This window comes from Sinocyclocheilus anshuiensis, unplaced genomic scaffold, assembly GCF_001515605.1.
Source record: "Sinocyclocheilus anshuiensis isolate Anshui unplaced genomic scaffold, SAMN03320099.WGS_v1.1 scaffold112, whole genome shotgun sequence".
Taxonomy (NCBI): domain Eukaryota; kingdom Metazoa; phylum Chordata; class Actinopteri; order Cypriniformes; family Cyprinidae; genus Sinocyclocheilus; species Sinocyclocheilus anshuiensis.
The window spans coordinates 2,219,985-2,225,021 of record NW_015557175.1 but is presented as its reverse complement, the minus strand read 5'-3'; positions in this window follow the sequence as shown (position 1 = coordinate 2,225,021).

The window sequence follows — 5,037 nt, the reverse complement described above, 5'->3', positions numbered from 1 at the left end:
GAAAAATAACATTTTTGAAAAATGATATTTTATTCATATGTTATGTCCTCTGTACCAGGACATGAATAGACATGAAAAGGTACAAACAATGGGATTTTTCAAAAATCACCAATCAATTTTTAGGTTTCAGGATTTATAAGGATGATTCTCAACTATGTTATAAAAGATAGAACATAATGATTTGATATACTATTTTACTTTATGCAATATGTGTGTAAAAGTTCCATAAACTGGTTTTCCCATTAAACACAATGTTATCTATACACTGTACCTAATTTGCATATTAATGTGCTGTTGGGACAGCATGTTGAAAAAAGAAGTGTAATAATGCAAGTAATAATTGGACAGATTTTCATAATAATATCTAATATTTCATAAGAATATTGATATATATATAGTTTATTTTCCTATTCATTTGTTGTTTCTCCCAAAATGCATAATAAACATGATTTTAGTCCTGGTTTCCTCTACAGTGGACGTGTATGAAATCAATATCCTGTTTCATAACAGGAAGTCATATTTTGATTTGAAACCCCATAACATTTTCCTGAGATGTTGATTTATGACAAACAATTTGAAAATTAATCAGATTTAAATTATAATTACAAAATATTATCATATTTCTATAAGGATGTACAATTTTATCACTAAATTAATGTCAGCCATATTTAAAGACCAAGCAGAGGGAGTGGCCATGGAGAAACTTCCAAACATTTGGTATCTCTGAAAAGTCCTGAATGTGTTCTGTACAGGACCTCCAGACTTATAACTGTATTATTACATTATAACATTATTATAATTATATTATTATTAATTATATAATTATATTATAATTATAATTACACAATTATTTGTTATAACTGACCATTCAAAAAAATATTAGATTTGTTTATTATTATTATTATTATTATTATCAAATTTCAAGTAGGCCTAGGATAATAATAGTACACTCTAAAAAATGCTGGGTTAAACTTTTAACCCAGCGCTGGGTTATATTTAACCCAGCATTTTTTAGAGTGTAGTAGTAGTAGTAGTAGTAGTAGTAGTAGTAAAAGTAATACATTAATTAATTTTTTTCTGAATTGACTGCTGCTTTTAAGAATGCCGATTACTTTTATTCTTCTTCTTCCTTTTCCTTCTTCCTTCCTTCTTTTCCTTCGTTTAAAACTGATTGTTCAAAACATGAATCTTTCAACATTTATGTGCCAAAACATTTTAATATTGTCTAATGTGCTCTGGATTCTCCCCGGGTTTACCTCGCTGCTATTCGATCGCGCATTTTCAAGGATGTAGCTGGCGATTATATGCGAACCGTTCCTTGCAGATGCAATTCCTCGCCTACAGCTAGGCTATTCACGGATTTAACGCGCACTTCAAGATGACGTCGGAGACAGCAAAACACACTCCTCGTATTTCTAACACATTGCTGGACACAAACATTAGAAAGCAGTGGAGCCGTCCGGAGAAAATAATCTGGCCCGTTGCTCCTGATGGTTACATCCCCAACTCTGTCGTCAGGAGTTTGGCGCCGTATCCACAGTTCAATAATCCTTGTGCCAACAGGGTGCTTTAAATAAATACACAAATAGAAGAACACGCAAGACGCAACTCTCCTTTCGACAAAGCAAAAGCACCTGCTAAAGTATTTTCTCGAAAAGTATTGTCCTCTCAAAGAAGAGCAACAGGAAGATGTAGAAATCAGTTTGGAACATTGCATACAAAGTGTGCCTGAGGAGACAAGCTTGACATCACCTCAAAATAAGTCTGAGGAGACAAAGACAGGGGCCAGCTGGACTCAAAGAGCTGTGCCCCAGAGCCAAAACCTGCTCGAGAACAGTCAAAAGGTTCTAGAGTAAAATGCTTCTTCTGTAGTCGAACTCCAAACGAACAATTCTTCTGTAGATGATCTGCAGGTGACAGATTCTTCTGTAGATGATCTTCAGATGAATGCTTCTTCTGTAGAGGAGCTAAGGAACGAGGAAGATGGTGAAAAAGATCAAAGCCTCTGTGAAATAAGCAATGCTTTTTCCTCAAAGCAGCCAGTGAAGAAAGGTCAAAAGGCCGGTTTTAAACTCCCAGAGGCTGTCTGTGAGCCCAAGGTTGCAGGAGGAGAAAGATGAGTTACACAAGGAGAGAGTGTCTTCCATTAAGGTGCAAAAGAAAAGTCATAGTACAAACAAAAATGTACACGTGCCAGAGATTGGGGCTCCATGTGGCAAAAGACTGATTCCCCCTTAAAGAAACTGAAGTAATTTGTGTCACTCCTTCTTCTGCTGTGTGACAGAAGGCCTAATTCTCTCCTCATGTATCTGTATAAAAGATCAAAAGCAGAAAAAGCTTCTGGAGCGGTGGAGCAGGCTCCAAAAGTGGCTTAGACCACAAATAAAACTTTTTATTTGTTTGCAAAATAAAAGAGATATTTATTTATTGAGACTTTATTTTTTGACATACATTTCCACCACTGTCATTTACTGCAATACATAAAATAATAAAAGTGAGGTGTGTAATAAAAATAATAATACAAATATTAAATTATCATTTATTATCATAGATAGAAGTTAAAGGGAGGAAGTGCTGATGTCTAAAGTACAGAAAATATCATTATTATACAATATTAATGACAAAATCAGACAAAATCCATATGATTTACTTGACTGAACTGTGGATATCAGTACCACAAAAATTGTTTGGGTCAACTGTTTCTACACATTTACATAGTTTATGTATGCATGTATTTATTTATTTATTTATGTATTTATTTATTTATTTGTGTTAATAAATATGTTCTCCCATTTTGTTTTCAATGAGACAATAAAGAGGTTACATTTAATAGACTTCATTCCAGATTATGATTGAGGCAGATTTCTCCTTTAAATAAACGTTTAAAAAATGTTCAAATAAAATCTGAATGTAATGTGATGTAAAGTACAAATTATGGGCGACAATATGCCTTAGTTTCAGTTCAGATGCCTTGGAAGTGAGAATGTGTTGTACAGTATATGGTCATGCCCATCAAGTGTCCAATTAGATTTTGCCTGAAGTGAAATCAATACCTGAGATTGATGGTTTAGATTAAATCTTAAACCCATATTTAAGTGCTGTTGCATAGTCATTGCCATTTTAGAGCCAGAATGACATTCAACTGATTTATGAAGGCATGAACTTCATAAAAGAAACCTTCATAAAAGAAGAATAATTAATGACCATTAACTTAAATTAACATTTACCTGTCACATTTCTGTAACAGCATGAGCATACTGTAAAAACAATCATCTGAACTGAATTAGAGAACTAATTTAACAGACAAAGGTCTTGGGCTGCTACTGAAGTGATGTCCAGTCCTGTTCCTGGAGGCCACTGCCACTGTCCTGCAGAGTTTAGTTCCAACCCCAATTAAATACACCTGAAACAACCAATCAAGGTCTTCAGACTCACTAGGGCTGCGTTCCACTCCACTTTTAGACACGTACTCGCGAACTTCCCTAAGCACTTACCCTCGGGGGAATCCTTGCTGCCATTTTGAAGTGCGTTCCACTTCGTGAAGTGGACGAGGGAAGTTTATATGGACAGACCCTCGACCCCTCGATTTTGACCGAGGGAGCGAGTCTGCTTCATATGCACACTTCAGGCCGCTCCATAGACCACAATGCAACACGATTGTGACGTCATCGCAGATCCCGTTTAATTTATCCCCATCCCAAACAACTCTATAATATATGAATGATTTTTTTTTTTACATTTATAACAGCCCAAGCATATCTATATACATATAGAATGCTGCACCAAACAAATTCGTAAGGGAAAAAATGTAAACAATAAACCAACTCCATAGCTGATTCTAAGTGATCAAGTGCTTAGGTTGTTCCAGTTCAGCACATTCCAAGGGTTCCGCCAATAGTGGGCACTCGTGCAACGTAATCAATGACGTACATCCGAGTAAACGAGACGGAGGGAAGTTTGCGAGTGAAGGGTATAAAAAAACGGATTGGAACGCAGCCTAGAAACTTCCAGGAAAGTGTGTTGGAGCAGGATGGAGCTAAACTCTGCAGGACATTGGCCTTCCAGGAGCAGGATTGGACACACCTGGAATATACTATGAAAGAAACTTCAATTTTTTTTAGTCTATTAAACAAAATTCATTCAATTTATCATTCAGTAGTCAGAGTCAGAGTCAACACAGTATGAAGTTATTTATATTACATGTTTACAAAACCTGCAGAGCAAAGTTTTTCACTACAGAAGTGCAGGCCACAAGGCATCAAAGTTATTCATATTTATATGTCTACATTACTGCTATGCATGCAACACTATATCAAAGTTGTTTATATTTATGTTTACATTACTGCATTACATGCAACACTTTATCATAGTTGTTTATATTTACATGTTTACATTACTGCAATGCATGTGTCACAAACTGCTACTGTGAGGAGACGAAGGAGAATTCGGGACGAAACAGCCTTTATTAATCCACAAAAGACACTCAGGAAGGAACACACACGTAGCACAGGGGAGTTGACGTTTAACACTGGACACCAAAACCAGGAACAGACACACTTTATATACTGAACTAAATGAGGGACTCAACGAGAAACAACTGGAATCAATGAACAATCAAAACACGGGAGAAACTGGGTCATGGGGAGCACATGGGGAGCAAAACACAAGACACAGAACACAGGGGCAGTCCAAGGGCGTGACAATACCTCCCCCTCCCGGAAGGCGCGTCCACGTGCCTCATAACATCCAACGGGGAGGGGGGGTGGGCGCTCTGGAGGCCTCTAGGGACAGGCATACACGGGACGGCCGGCCTCCAGGGCGGTAGCCGTTCCAGGACCCATGGCGGAGCAGGCAGACTAGGGAGCCATGGCGGAGCAGGCAGACTAGGGAGCCATGGCGGAGCAGGCAGACTAGGGAGCCATGGCGGAGCAGGCAGACTAGGGAGCCATGGCGGAGCAGGCAGACTAGGGAGCCATGGCGGAGCAGGCAGACTAGGGAGCCATGGCGGAGCAGGCAGACTAGGGAGCCATGGCGGAG